Below are 15,097 nucleotides of genomic sequence, written 5' to 3'. Positions count from 1 at the left end.
TGTATGTTGCAGATGGAGATCAAGAAGCAAAGTATTATTAAAGGATATGACCCACAGAACACCTACCTTGCATGGACCACCGTTCCTGCCTATCTGAGTGCAGTTCTTTGGTGACATTTATGGATTTTATGTGCCATATTTGGATGATAGAAGACTGCAAACTTTATAAAAGAAACAACCTAACAACACAATAAGGTATAGCAAAACACACCATTGCTACCTTAAATACAATTCTCTGAGAAATCTGATGCTTTAATGCCTACATATATACTTGCTAAATGTTATTATCTCGTATATCTATCTTTGTTATCATATAGTATATCTATCTATATTATGTAGTATACCATCTATCCATACAGATGACTATTCTCTGCATTTCAAAATTGCTAAGGCTTGTTTTTAGCAACTGAGGCAGATTGATTTAATATTATTTATTATGCGAAAACATGATGAACTAAGAAAACTCAGCAAAGCTGAGTTTTGTGTGGTGACTGTGTAGCTAAAAGTTAAAAGGGTTGTACACCTTTTGAATTTTGCAGATACCATGTAGCAATTTCATTAATGTTAGTAAGAATCATCAACTTGGAAATATCCCAACAAAGAGTAAAGTAATCCACTAAGATGCATTTATTGTTGTAAATGAATGCAATATTTATTAGCATTAGCAGATGCAATACTTACGTAAAAAAGGAACAACAGTGAGCATCAAGATTGCAGTAAAAAGAGAAATGAGCTTGAACTGAAAAATCTGTTATTTAATAACTTAAATGTTATTAAAGTTTAACTGCCAGACTTTGAGTTCACTTTTTTTTAATAAGGGGTTGTTTTAGCAAGACTTTACTATATACTTTGATTCAAAGAATTATCCATGTTTTACATTGCCAAGATGACCTGAAAAACAGGTAGAGATAAGGACAGCAATGTTTATGTCATAATATTTAAACTATAGTTCAGTATATCTATTCCTATGGATGTCATTGAGATCATGTCCTCCTAGAAAGGTCATGTGTGTGTTTTGACACATTTGTTGTTACCTTTCAGCCTCCACAAGATTTGGAACTGTTCACCTAAAGCTTCAGGCTGGTGAAATAATTTGGTAGCAGCTTACATTATGCCTATAGCTCTCAGTGAAAGTTTTGTTCCAGATCTTTGTGAAGCACTGTGATACAATCACAGATTTAAATTATTTCTACATATTTTATTGAATTCTCAAAAAAGTGTCAAAGATAGATATACTAGATAATGTATTTAACTTCTAGCTGAGTTGTTTATTAGTGGGCATGTTCTCTGGGGATGCCTCAGGCCTATATATCATTTTGAGGTTTGCAGGGGACAAATTTAAGTCTCTGGGCACAGTCATATTGCCACAGCCTGGTCATCTAGCCTGCTGCTTTTGCAAAGTTATGGCAGGACTATATAAAAGACAAAAATTTTATCAATCTACTAATATCTTCCTTGATTCTTTGGAAATTTTTTCTACTAATATTTATTCAGACACAGTTTGGTATCCTTGTTAGAGCAAGGTCATTTAATACAAGACAGAAAGCAGAATATGTTTTATCCTTGCTTAAATATTTACTACTAACATCTGTGACAATGATATAATTCATGTTGTGTCTTTTTAAAAGTCTACCTCACAAATCATATCTTCACTTTGGCTCAGTAAATTGCAGCCACTTTCTGCTGCAATTGAGATAAATGTATAACTAAAACCAAATGTTCACTTATTTCTTCAAAGCTGCTTTTCATAGAGGAGATTTAAGTTCAGAGTCAGACTGCTGAAGAATAAAGAGGATGTTCTTTGCAATGTAACCAGGTAATTGTTCTTTACTGGCCTTCCTCAAAAGGAAATAGAAGCTGTTCACAGATTAAAATGAAAAATGTATGTCTTGTTTCCCAGTAATGCAGGAATGTTCATGATCAATATAAAATGAGTTATGAAATATGGGAAGTATACATTTTTTCAAGGAAATTTTCAAAAGAAAAAGATTTCACAACATGTTTCTTCTGCTCTCCAAAATGCATACGAAATACCTTAGAATATTATTTTATTTCTGTTTCAGAACAAAATTGTTCTGATGCAAAATCTTGATCTATTTTATGTTTTAAATTCTTATGGGTACTTTGAAATTTTTTTCCACTTTCTACAAGTTTTTTTTTTCTATTTCTTTTCCTTAGAAATCAATACTTACCTTTATTTTGAATACTTATAGAGTTTTTTTTCAAAGTAAAATAGGTCTTGCTTATTTATCATTCAGGATGATATTGCCCTAAAAGTTAGTTAATGCAAAGGTTCAAAAATAAGGCTTGTTTGACTTATTACAAAATCCTGCAGAGTAATGACTATACAGGGAAAAAGAGGAAAATAAGAAGACTACCATTTTCAGAATGTAAAAGATCAGTGATTAATTTGTACAGGCCTGCCAGTATTTCAATGGGAAGGCAATGAGGGCTGTGTGTAAGAAGGGAACCTGCATCTTTTTTGAGAGTTCAGAGTACTGAGTATCCAATTCAACCAAACAATCTCTGTAAACAGAATTTGGTTTTATAGATAATTTATAATTGAAAACCATAATCTCTTGTTGCTAAAAAAGCAGTGACTTTAGAAGACTAATAGGAAAATATTAATTTCTAATGTTTAATGTAGTTGAAAAAATTTTGTCAGAAGCAATGATTAATATGTTCAGAATTTTCTCTGCAGGACGTATTCTGCTTTAAATGAAAGAAGTCAGACCTGTCAAGAACCTGTCTCTATGGATTGCACACAAAGAAAATTTCCTCCCTACTGCTACATGAAATTACTGTAAATTGCCCTTCAGTTGATGGTGGCTTCAAGCTATTACAAAACATTTAGAAAGTATGATCCACACATTCAGCGCCATTATTATACACAGTTTGAACAGGAGTCTAGAAAGCAAAGAGAAAGCGGTGAGATTGGCAGAAATTATCACAGAATCACAGAAGATGCTGAATTGGAAGAGACCTGCAAGGACCATCAAGCCCAGATCCTGGCCCTGTACAGGACCATCCCCAAGAACCTCATCACACGCCTGAAAGTATTGTCCAAATGCCTCTTGAACTCTGTCAGGCTGGTGCTGTAACCACTTCCCTGGGAGCCTGTTCCAGCCACCCACTGGGTGAAGAACTCTTTTCCAAATATCCAGTCTAAACTTCTCCTGACTCAGCGTCCATCCATTCCATCATGTCTTGTCACTGCCACCACAGAGCAGAGATCAGTGTCTGCCCCTCCTCTTCCCCCCATTAGAAGTTGTAGCTGCAGTGGTGTCTCCCCTCAGTCTCCTCTTCTCTAGCCTGAACATACCAAGGGACCTCAGCCACTCCTCACACGGCTTCACCCCAAGGCCCTTCACCATCCTTGTGGCCAGATGGAGGAGGTGGAAAGGGGTGTGAGACAAAGCCCCCCATGTGAGGCTGAAGGGGTGGCTGTGCCATTGAGAGAGACCCCAGTGCTGTCACTGACAGGTAGCAGAAGATTTCACTTTGAAGTCAGGGAACCAGAATAACCTAGTGATTCCTGCTTCCCACTAGCAGCCCTAGGGAACACTGTCAGGTAGGATACAGTGGTAGCCTTGCTTATACTCCCAGCTCTGAAGAAATCATTCCTACAAAATTCCCCGGATTGAACAGCACCACTGAGATTTCACCACCTCACAGCTGCAAGTATGAGCCTCCAGATGTAGTATCTGATAATGAAAAGGAGCATAAGTAGAAGAAAGGAAAATTTAAGAAGAAATTTAAAAAAATGGAAGGTTATGGTGTGTTTCAAGAGGACAATTTCGGTGATGAAGCTGGAAGTTCTTCAAAGTTGAAGCAGTCCAAGGGAATATATGTCGTCAAGAAACCCAACTTTAAACAAAAAAAAATAAAAAGGAATTTAAAATTAAAGAAAAACCCAAAAATGAAATGCACAGAGAAGATAAACATAAGAAAGACAAACATCAAGAAAAAGAGTTAAAAGATGCAACTGCAATAGAAATTGTAAAACAGTGAGGAAAAAAAAGCAAGCAATGAGCAACAAGTCAGCCCATTGCCAAGTAAAGACAGGAAAGAAATTCTGTTTTAATCAGGATCCTTGTCTAGGCATAAAATCAACTGAACTGTGAAAATACTGTAATTTGAATCAAACTGCAAAAATTAGTGATGGCTGTGTAGGCTCTGTAAATAAACCTTTCTTCTAAGCCTGGAGAGGTTCATATTTGTGTCTTCTACACATCAGATTCAGGGGAGTTTAGAGAGCTCAGAAGAGTTCACCAGTGACTTTCAGATTATTTCAAGACTGATTTTCTCCAGGTGAATTAAAATAATTTAGTAGCAGTTTCATTTCCAACCAAATTAATTATTTACATTATGACACTTGCCTTGCTGTGAGTTTGTAGGAGGGGTTTTAAGTTACACTGAAAGCACCTGAATGTTAACCTTTTGATCCATAATTTTTTCCTTCCAGAATTTACTATGACTAATTTCCTGATGGAGCAGCTTTCTTAACTTCCAAAACATGATTTCTATCACCGTTTCATTGTAAACTTCTGTTGTTTGGTGTTGTTTGTTAAATATATTAATCACCACTACAGTGAGCAAATTATCTGAAAGTCACCATTCAGTGCAAAACAAAATTGTCCAAAATTGTGCATGCTTTCAACCTTAAGCCAAGGCTATGTGGGAGAAAAGAGGAAAATAAGAGATTGTATATCAGGCACTCTTTATGGAAAGGCAGATTGACATCTAATTGTTTGCGTGGGCTTTTCTTGGTAAAGCAACATACAGGCCTTTAATTAATTACTTTTACACATGCTATGTACAGCTTACTTTTCATAATTGCACATAATTGTAACTTTTTGTGTTTGATTTGAAGTAAGGTAAAAAATAATTTGTTTTCCTCTCCAGATTTTTTACCCTCTGATTTTTTACCTCTGATTCCCTTTTCAGTGAGGAAGGTTTAAGAAAAAAAAAATAGCAAAATTTCAGCTTTATATAGTGAAGGTACTTTAAAAGTGTATGAACTTGGCACCAATAATCACATTTCATGATCAAGGTTGATACCTGATTTCATTTCATGAGAATTACTCATCAAATTTCATCATAACACCCATCAGGCCTGTAACATTTGCAGCCTTCCAAGAAGACAAGCCCCAGAAGACCATATGTTAAAGTGACTCTCATGGACTGGGAAATCTCAACCTGCCTCTCCATGTGCACACATTTCACAACTGCAGAGGCCTCCAGACAGCAGGATTTCATGAGAGGAAACACCAACCCATTTTAAGTAAGTGGAGACAGTGAAAATAACCAGATGTTTCCGGAGCTCATCTCTGCAGTTTCCAGCCATGCCCAACAAGCTCTGGAGGAAGCAAATGGCAACAAATGAATTATGCAGGTAGCTGAGAAGGGTACCACGTTTTTATAACTAGATATAGATTTGTGTACGGTTATTCTATGATCATAAATGCAAATGAAAAGAGTTGCTGTAATAAGCTGTGGTCTGAAACGATACAATTGTTTGTTTAGGTACTAACAAATAACAGACATTCATAAGAAACATTTCTACAGACATTGATTATTGTGGTTTGAGTAGCATCCTAAATTAAAAAATATGAAAGACTGAGAATTGTATTGAGCTGAAAATTGTATTCAGCTTAAGAAGTACACATAGCTATGACACACTTGGAATAAGTATATACACTTTTAAAATATTACACATTTCTGCGAATCCACCATATATTCTATTCCATATTTTTCTGCTTAAGTATCACACAGGTAGGAATGTCTTCAGACATCCTGGAATTTGTGGGTATGTGGGGAGGTAGAAGCTGACATTAAAGAACAAAACCAGAGCATCCTATCCCATGCCAAAAATTGCAGTTCCAAGTAAAGGTGGCATATGGCATACATGAATTATTCTAACTGAAGTCCCTGCTTGCTTCTGCAGCTGTAGGATGCCCTGCATGACAACTTGGAGTGTAAAGCCTAAATTATTACCTGGTTTTGACAACAAGCAGGAGGCCTTTCTGAGTCTAGATAACAAGCACATTTAAATAAGTTAATTAAACTCCTTATGGCTTTTTATAGAAAGAAAAGTAGGCAGCACCTTAACACTGTAAAGTCAGAAAGTGAATGTAAAAGAGCAAAAACACTACAAATCTGTCATGAGAAATCTGGGGAAATCCAATGCTGATTTTGTTGTACTGAAGGAAAGAGGACTAGAAACACAGTCTGGGAAATTTCATTGCCTAGGCAATCATAGATTTTAGCAATTTATTTTAATAAGTCTAATCATAAGGATCTCTGGGCCTATTGTTATATGCTTGGTAGTTGAGTTTAAAACATGTACCACTCAGAAGAGCACTTAAATATGTTTCACTTTAAACATATGAACCCTTCAATTGTAATCAGTGGAATTACTGAATGCATATTGTCAGGCACATGTTCAAGTCCCATGAGGAATCAGTTTTCTCATTGCTGCTCAGTAGATTGCACAGACCAGCATTTTTAAAAGAAAACTCAACAAAGCCCACCTGCATGGTTGGGTTAAAAAACAATGGAAGTCACAGTTGCCAGTGACATGGCTTCTCTTAACACTTAAAACCAGAAAGCCATGGGACTGTTAGGGCTCACGAATAATTCCTTAGGTGTCTCAGTATAACATTAACAGTTTGTCCAGATGACAGGAAACTCAGCTTAGTAATTGATTATTAGGAAAGCAATATATACACATTCAGAGTTTTGGATAACCTTAGTTATGATGCATGACCAATTTACAAAGAAAATGGAGGAAGCCAAATGAAAACCTAGAATCACAAAATTACAGAATCATTTAGGTGAAGGGACACAATATCACTGAGGCCAACTATACACTTGATGATGCCAAGTCTACCACTAAATCATGTCCCTAAGCACAGGTCTTTTAAATACTACTTCCTGGGCAGGAAGTTTTAATCAGTTAAAAGTATAAAATAGGAAGCAGACCTCTAAAACTGAGGAATGTTCTTCAGAAGAAAGAGGGACAATTTGTCAAGAAACACAGAATATCTTTCTCTTCAATACTAATCCTAAAGAGATCTAATGAGCTCAGGAAACTAAGACAACTGATCTGAATCAACATTACTTTGAATCTAACAACCACAACACAGTAAAGAGAAGTCTTCACCGCGAGTACACCTCACAGTCTTCTATGTCAATACACCACACAGCAAGATTTCAGCATTCCCTTGGTTTATCTGTCACATGTTTAGCGTTGTGTGATGGCCAGCAGGTAATTGATAGCAATGATGGCCATCAAGTAACAGCTTTAATATGTGTAGCCTCAGAATGTGAAATACTCATTTTCCAGGATTTCTGTATAGACTACTTCAAGACAGAAATGAGGCAGACGCATTAAGAAGAACATAACTTATAAAACAAAATATTAGTCTTACTTGGTACTCATATGCTAATATACTGTTTCAAAAATCTTCCCTTGCCTATCAAACAAACATCTCTATGGTTATTTCCTGTTCCACAGTAGCTGGTGTGTAGAGAATCTACCTGACAGCAACACTTCCTCTCAGCTGGAGACAAAGGAATGAAGAAAAAACTTCAGGAAGCGCTTCCATTCACTATGCAAGGATTTCCTGTCTGTTAGCAAAAAGCCAAACAGAAAGAAGGAACAGATGACACCAAAGGAGCAAAAGTGAGAATGAATCCACAGGTTTTCTGAGTTTTTGGAGTCTCACTATTCCACTGGAAGCAGAGTACTATCTACTACAAGCTGCTACTGTTGCTGCATAAATCCAGCTCACATTGGTAAAATATTTACTGTGGTGTATATGGTAGAAAAATCAAACCACTTAGACAGATATCCACTTAGGTTTAAGTGAGGAAGGCTCTACGATTGTACAATATTTAATTTTTTCAAAGAAAAACCATAATGACAGAGGTGAAAGTCTGAGTATGAGAAAAATACTGTTATTAAAAAATCTAGGCAATCAAGATAATTACTTCTGAAATTTCCAGATTCTTAAAGTCCCAAATGAAAATGTGGGTTGTCCTTAATAGCATAGTCTATATGTGTCTATACTGTACTCAAAGGTGTTTCTATTTCCAATATCTGCGTGGTAGCAAGTAATGCAACACCTTCACATAAATTATGTCGAGTAATTGCTGGACTGTTGTGTGACACATGGAAATCAAGTCAAAGACTAAGAAGCTATATAATAAAACAGTAGAGATGTATCTCTATATAAAAATATTTAGCAGCTACAGAGATAAAGTGGAAACAATATGAATGAATAAGCAGCTCTTACCACATGATCAGTGTTCAAACCTGATTGCTTCTCAACCACTTTGTGATAGTACAAGTTTTATTGTATAAAACTTCTTTTTACCCATAATACCAAGTCTGAGTCTGATAGTGCTGTGAGTGATGGTCTAGAACCTGTCTGGGGACCACATGAACCTCCAAGACTCAAGAAAATTTATCTCCTCAAATTTGCTTCTTGGTCCTGATAGGAGATGATAGTTAATTTCCAAAAAAAAAAAAACACTTTCACCAAGTAACTTGATAAAGATCCAAGCTGTTTGTCTCATGGAAGGCACCAGACAGTAACAGCTCAGCCATTCAAAGTTTGTGTGCAAATTGTTTTAGAAAAACATTATAAGTTATCTTTAGCAAAAGAATATGGAAATGAAAGAACTGGAAAGCTATGGTTACTTCTCCTGTATTACAAGGTACTTATTCTTATTTCCATTACTTCACTCCTTTCAGAGTTCTCTGTCTTCCACTTGTAGCTGTTTAGGAATAGGTCCTCTAGTAGTCAAGTATGGGCGAAGAACCTTCTATTCCACCTGTATTCAGGCTGGCCGTGTTGAAGCCAGCTCTTGTGCAGAGGCTGTGTGGCTACACCAGTGACCGAGCATTTGCTGATACACCATGACCATGACAAACACACTCCCTCAGAAAACCAGCTGAGCTACCCAGTTTCCAGACAGGGCTGGGGATGCCCATCCGGCACAGGAATGGCAGCAGTTTAAATATTCTCTCACACATGCCCACGGGTGACTCTCTGCCTTTCTTCCAGGGACAGCTCTGAAAAACTCTGATGCTGTCAGGACAAGTGCTTCTACGCCCCTCTAATACAAGCCTGTAGGGATTTGCTTCGTGTAGCCCTATAGCTCTGGAAAACCTGCTTTCTAATAAAAGAAATTAGTGTAGGTTTGAGCCATGGATATTTTTTTGCCATAAGCCATATGTAAGAGAGAAAACTGTACACTTAGCCTATTGAATCTATATTATGCTATTTCATCTGTAGATAAAATATCTTTTAAAAGAGGGAGAACAGTATAAAACCAAAAGTATAAAAAAGAGTTTGCATGACATTTTAAGCTACTTACCTGGGTGCAGTGCTATTTCAGGATGAAATTAATTTTACATGTCTGGAGGAACATTTGATTTCAAGACCAATACAAAAAAAATTGCCTGATCTCATCCAAAGGCTATTTATCTTCTAATCATCTCCCTGCTTTGCCTCTAGCCCCTAGTCAAAATTTCTCTTGTGCTTGGAAGAATGCCTGCACCAATCAAGATGATTGGCTTGCAGACTATTTTTCCACTGCTCCTTGGGGAAGGAATTCGATCACACTCTCTGACTGTAGACATCCAGTTGCTACCTCTGCTGACCTCAGCTGCTGTCATGATCTGCCTAATAAAATCAGAACAATCTTTATGTGAGAAAGCTTTGCAGTTAGACAGAGATTAAACACACCCTTATCAATGTCTCCAAATTAAATTTTCACATCATAACTCTTTAGCTCCAGACTGTTCCCTGTAAATGTACTGGGCCAAATTAAATTTCTGAATGCACTGCTCAGAATTGGTTTTTTGGTATCATAAATATTAATTCTTTTACTCCTCATGCCAAGTCTAAGACACCACATCTAAAACTATAAAGTATGTTTCAGCTCATTAATTGTCTATAACAGAAAATTCTATAAAAATGCAAGAGAAAAGGTACAGTGAAGCACTTAGAAAATCATGTGTTGTACAATATGTCCTCTTTATAACACAAGAGAATGGGGTGCACAAGAAGTAAATATGTATTTCTGATGTGAAATGATGTCAAGAAACCATACTTAGAGAAGTCACATAGCAAAGAGTAAGCAGTTCTGTAATCAAAGCACATGCTCTTTGCAGCCTGTAGTGATGTAGTGACAAAAACCCAGCCACAGCTGGGTTTTTTAGACCATGTTTAAGACTAAACCATAATACTGAACCTGGCAGCACAGGTAGAAATTGTCCAATGTAAAAAAAAAAAAATGTTTAGGGAAAAGAGCAACATATTTCAAATGAAAATTGGATGTCACATTTGTGCAAAAAATTAATTTCTTAGGGGAAAAAAGGAGCTGAAATGAAACATATGAATCTCTAGTATGGAAATATAAAGATGTTTGTGAATCTTGGGAGAAAGAGTACAATTTGAAGGACAGGAAAGGCTGAAATAACAGCCTTATGTTAACCAATATGGAATAAGTCCTTACCCCTGGAATAAAAGCTCTAGTTACAGCAACTATGTAACAATTTCCTTTAATAAAAATTTGTACTGACCTAAGATGTGGTTAATCCTTGTCTCTTAGCCAATCACTCCTCCTCCCTCTTCACCCTCCCACCAAACTTCAAACAAGAGGAAACACAGTAAATGAAGAGAAATTAAGAATGAAGTATCTGGAATGTGTCCCTACAAGCGCCTGTATGGGAGCTCCTGTCACTTTTCATTCATAGTTCTGAATGTTTCAGTTTTTTCAAAAGTACTGAAAATCAAAAGAACTGATGGAAGATTTTCAGGTTCATTTTCTCCTACAAAAACAAATCTATTACCAAAGATAGACAAGCATTTCAATTTGCCTTCTTATGCAACAAGGACGGTTAAGTATGTTTATGAGGTGCCTCAGATGTCAGGAACTTCTGAATTCCCTTTCACGATACACCAGGATTACTAATATCTGGGAAAAGTGAGCTAATAGCTGTAGTATAGCCTGTGCTCATCTCCTATCCATAAACTCTCTTTCAAGGAAGGAAAAAAAAAAAAAAAAAAAGAAGAAGAAGAAAAGAACAAGTTTTGGGCTGATATTTCCCTTCTTCTTGGAATTTCAAGCAGGTTCTCTGCTCCACTGCAGAAAGTGATGGACTGCCTGTGTGACAAGGCCAGGGGGGAGCTGGCTTGGTCCTAGTGACACCACTGCTCTCCGTGACTGCAGTAGGCATGCTGTGCTTTTCATGAATTGACAGCAGCTGTCAGGAGGACAGATAAGCCCAAGTTTGTTGTTCTGGCTCCACAGTCTTTCTCTACATGCAAAAGTTCCCAGTTTTACTAATATCCACCTCTAAAGATAGAAATATTGCCTTTACAGATTTTGAGAACTAGTTCTCTGGTGTTGAATATGGAATAGAATATTAGAATATAGAGGCTGGTTTTGGTGGGGGTGTAAGACCCAGTTTCCCACAAATATAAAATACTGAAACTAATGAGAATGCACGTTTGTGAATTTCAATGCATACTCCTCTGCAAAATGCTCACAAGCATGCCCATTAATTCACAATTAGACCTCTTACGGCAAGAGCAAAAGGTCTAATAATATTAAATTCAATATGGAAAATTACAGGGAAGTGAGTGCAGTAACAAAAGAAGTACAGAGCTTTTTCCCATTTGGCACAAAGAATCTCTACCTACATTGCCCTGAGGAAACATATATGTCTTTAACATCAGCATGTGCTCTTCTATTTTATTTGATTGCATTTTTAGCATATCCAATCTGCCTTCTGACTTTCCTTAGTAGTATTTTTGTCAGAGAACTTACATATCTTTATTTCTTCACTTAGTCTTTTCAAATTCAAAAACGGCCTTCTTTAATACACTTTTTTTCTGTAAGTGTTCATGTTCTTAAAAAATATTTACTTATAAGACCTTCACATCATCCGGTTATAATTTTTTAGGATGTGATGACACAGAAGAGCAGTGCTAATTATCCTAATTTCTACAATGTCTCACCTTCACTTGTTGCTCTTTAAGTCACTGTTTAGATATTATCTCAAGCAAAACAGCTCCGTATTAGACTATATACAAAAACTGCATACTGCATTAAAAAAAAAAAAATCCAAAGAGAAAATGGAGAAAACAGTAATATAAACATATTTAGCACAATTCTAATTTTTATTAAAAGAATCTGCAGCAAACTATTTCTATCTGCATATAACTACTTCCATTATAAACTTCTCTTCCATTTCTATTGTATCTTCCTCCACACAATCCCACCACTGCAACTTTGTTAAATGCAAAGACATATTTAAAACTTTCTTACTCTTTTCCATCTGGAATTCAGTCCCAAATCAATACAGAGTAACATTGCATAGTGACTGTGTTTTTATCATAGCATTCTATAGTTGGGATGCTAGTCTTTGCACAGTATATGTATAACTAGTGTTAGTTATGTTAATTTACACATAGAAAGCTCAGGCTTTCTAAGAAGGGAATACATAACCCTTGATTTTCCTTCTACTGTCCTCTGTTATTGCAATGTCACATTAGGCTCTTTCTAAATGCACACTTTCACACCAATCCAAAGAGAACAACTATTTTTCCTTTGAAAGTACATGCAATTACAGGATGATAAGCAGTAACACAGAGCTATTAGGTTTTTAGGAGGGGAAAAAGAAACATTTTCTGTACCACAATACACTACTTGACAGGAATCCATGTCATTTCTTGCTCGTCTCCCATTATCTGTGATTAGGGCCCTCACACTGAACACACCCAGCAAGCAAACTTGCAATGTTTGTAATAATAGCAATAAGTCAACCTTTAGCACTTGAACAGCCTTTCTCACCCGAACACCCCTAAGTGTTGCAAAAAAGATGCAGGAGTAATCTTGTACAAGCTTGAGGCTAGCACCAAGCTTAGGTGAAAATCAAGATGCTCACTATGTCTATAGCACTAGATGAAAGAGGGACAAGCGCTGCTCACTGGTGCTGAAGCCAAGTGCCAAGTGGTGCTAAAGCCAGTGTTGATGTTGCTTTACAACTTGGTAGAGATTATCTGTGATGGACCCCATTTTAGTGGTTCAAAACAGAGACAGGTGGTCAATTAATAATGAAATTTTGTGGATAATTATAAAGATAAAAGAAAAAAATTTCTCACTTCCTAAGTGTCTTTCCAATCTTGAGATTCCTTGGTCAGAGAAAAACTCACCTCTACTGCTATATGGAATAGAGCAATCAAATAACATAAAAAATAAACAGTAAAAAGATTCACCAAGGAGAAAGAAACAAAAATATTCCAAATGTTAAAGAATTTTCAACATCTTAATGAAGTCACACTCTGTACTGTAACAAAATGCAAAGAATTCTGAAGTGCTCACACTATATCGCAGGATATATCACAGTTTTGTTAAAACTGTCATGTCAGTTATGTAGAAAAATCTGCATTGTTAAATTAGATTAATATATTGCTCATTATTATTTTGTTTACTTTTTTAGTAAAGCAATTAATTCCACCTCTAAATGCAGTAACAACCATTAAATTATTTACTGACTTTGTCCTCTGTTTTCCTAGGTTATACACCATTTTTGTTTCTTTTTGCCAGAAAATGATAACACTGTATTTTTTTATATCAACCTTCATTTTCTTTCTGAGTTCACAGTAAGGAAACTATCAACAATAAATTGTGTTCTGATAAATGCAGGTGTTTTTCTGGTACCATATAACTCATCTCTCATAGCAATAAGCCTTTCTTGGTTAGACTTGTAAATTTATCCATCAGATTCATTCATGAAGCAAAGCCAAAGGGAACCCCAAAAGAGGATTACAGTCACTGGTTATGGCTGTTGTGAAACAGGTCAAATCTCCATCAGTGGTATATACTTTGTAGTATTCCACCTTGTAAACTCTGTCTGGTATTAGACTAAATCTACTCATAGAGCACCTCAAATACGTTTTATAAGCCATAGCTGTTAGTTCTTTTCCATATCAGGATAGATTCTGAAGCCTGACTGAGGTAGTCTTCATTTGGGAGATACATACACACACACACACACACACACACACACACACACACACACACACACACACATATAGACATATATATTATACATAATATGTAATAATATATATAACATAATCCAATTTTTACTGGTTTTCTGGAACCAACGGGATGCCGCTTTTGCATCTGTTGCTCAGGGGGTGACCTAATGGGAGACGTGACTCATAAATAGTTGAAGGTGTTCCCAGAGATTTATGAAGCCTGATACTGCTTCTCTGCATAAGCATGGTGACAAGACATCTTTAAAACTGACTTTGACTTACTTGTAGCCCTTAACAACCCGCCTATCTTTCCAAAGAGTAGAGAAGTTGGAACCGAGAGAATAAGAGGAAAATTTAAGCATCATGTTAGCATTATGTTAGTTTGTTTATCACTTATCTGGACAGTGGCAAAGATCTTCTTCCTTAGAACAACTTAGGAATCATGAAGATGAAGAGGAAGTCATCACATTTCCCTGCTCAGCCACTGAGTGCTCAGAAGGAGCATGGACATCAGCATCACATGGTGGCTGTTTGCTTCACAAGAAATGCAACTCTGGGAAGTGCACCCCATGCACAAGAAGGATAATTCAGAGCTTGCTTTTTGTACTCCCCAGCTTGGGGTTTTGTAAAAAATTCCTTGTTCTTTTCTTCATTTACTGAGAAATAAATCACCATTTGTTACTGTAAGTCCATTTTGACATCTCTGCATATGGTCCCAGTTTCAGACATTGTGTATGGGCGACAGTGGGTGACAGGTACAGTACTTCTAGCTCTGTGGACTAAAAAAACCCTTCATATTCCACAAAGAGATATGACTGTTTAATATTCTGCTCCAGTACTCAGTCTGCTGTTAGCTACAGGGAGTCACTATTAACTCTTTTCACCCATAGAAGAAGGTAATTTAGATTACAAAGATTTCTGGCATTGCTACAGTTGGTACAAAGTAATTGCAGAGATTCTTTATTTCTTCTTTTATTTTCTAGAAATGAGAGAGAGAAGAACAGTTATAAAAATGCATGTTTCTGCTGAGC

General features: G+C 36.4%; 1 long non-coding RNA gene across 1 annotated transcript in view; it reads right to left on the bottom strand.

The window, feature by feature from the left end:
- Positions 1-9,499, bottom strand: part of LOC121362569 — a 34,114-nt gene extending 24,615 nt beyond the window's left edge. The window contains exon 1 of the long non-coding RNA XR_005956536.1: positions 9,388-9,499. This is a non-coding gene — a long non-coding RNA (uncharacterized LOC121362569). The remainder of the gene's footprint in view (positions 1-9,387) is intronic.
- Between the last annotated feature and the right edge of the window lie 5,598 nt (positions 9,500-15,097).

This window comes from Pyrgilauda ruficollis, unplaced genomic scaffold (genome assembly GCF_017590135.1).
Source record: "Pyrgilauda ruficollis isolate IOZ18807 unplaced genomic scaffold, ASM1759013v1 scaffold64, whole genome shotgun sequence".
Lineage (NCBI taxonomy): Eukaryota > Metazoa > Chordata > Aves > Passeriformes > Passeridae > Pyrgilauda > Pyrgilauda ruficollis.
Note: the sequence above shows the minus strand (reverse complement) of the source record. Positions and strands in the feature narration are given on the sequence as shown.